General features: G+C 38.3%; 1 non-coding gene across 1 annotated transcript; it reads left to right on the top strand.

The window, feature by feature from the left end:
• Positions 1-419: 419 nt before the first annotated feature.
• LOC112503183 lies at positions 420-526 on the top strand. Its single transcript, XR_003067876.1, has one exon. It is a non-coding gene; the product is annotated as a small nucleolar RNA R71 (small nucleolar RNA).
• The last annotated feature ends 599 nt before the right edge of the window (positions 527-1,125 follow it).

Here is a 1,125-nt window from a genome sequence, read left to right as displayed (position 1 = left end):
AGACCAGAGCCTCTGTCTCCTAAACTTCTCATATTTTATCTAAGTGAAGGGGAGTCTTTCATTTTATCCATATGCATCATTTGAGGGGGAGCAAAAGTTTACTTTTGTAAACTTGCATTTTCCATTTTGTATTAGCATCAGATTGCACATGTGGGCTAGATGTTAGATTTGAAATTAGCTTAGTGATCTGAGCTGTTAATGCCGAGACAACATCTACCTCATTTATTACAGCTGTTTTCTTCAGTGGCATTGCACGTGGATCAGACCATTGTCCGTTATTAGTAGAAATCTTTTCAAGTTTGTCAAAACCTTCATTATAGGTACAAGTTATGAAAGCTCCGCCTGTAGTAGCATCAAGCATTTGTCTAGCAACGACATTTAATCCATTATAAAATGTCTCTAGCTGTATACAGTACGGAATGCCATGGTGAGGGCATGTTCTCAGCAGCTCTTTATACCTTTCCCATGCATCAGGAACTGCTTCATCATCCAGTTGTCTAAAATTACATATTTCATTCCTGGATTTAGCGTTCCTCGTGGGTGGAAAATACTTTTTCAAAAAAATTTCTGCCATTTCATTCCATGTAGTCACAGAGTCTGGTTGCAATGAATTGTACCATGCTCTTGCTCAATCCCTTAGTGAAAATGGAAAAAGATTTAGTCTCAGAGCATCGTCTGAAATATCAGGGATGAGAAAAGAGTCTGTGATTTTCATAAAAGAACGCAGATGAGAATGAGGATCTTTAGAAGATAAATCAGCATACTGGCCATTTGTTTGAAGCATTTGAAACATCAGTGGTTTAAGTGAAAAATGGGTGGTACCAATGGTAGGCTTACGTATTCCTGTGTGCAGTTGAGTTAAGTTAGGAATAGCATATGCCATGATGCCACCATTTTTAGCATTTGCAAGACGAAAGATGTTTGAGCCTCATCCTCATGTGGAATATTTGGTTCATTTCTAATTATACCTTCTCCATCAATGATCACATTTTCAGCCATTGTTTTAGAGTTTAAAGCTCGAAGAGCTCTTTGCACTCTTCTTCGTTGTCTGAAAGTTTGTTCAATATCCGGATCAAGTGGAAAAAATTCACCATGCGACAACTTTGGCATGCACCGTGCGTTCAA

Source organism: Cynara cardunculus, assembly GCF_001531365.2.
Source record: "Cynara cardunculus var. scolymus isolate 2C chromosome LG 1, CcrdV1, whole genome shotgun sequence".
Classification (NCBI taxonomy): Eukaryota; Viridiplantae; Streptophyta; class Magnoliopsida; order Asterales; family Asteraceae; genus Cynara; species Cynara cardunculus.
The sequence above is the reverse complement of the archived record's forward strand: the minus strand, read 5'-3'. Positions and strand labels throughout refer to the sequence as shown.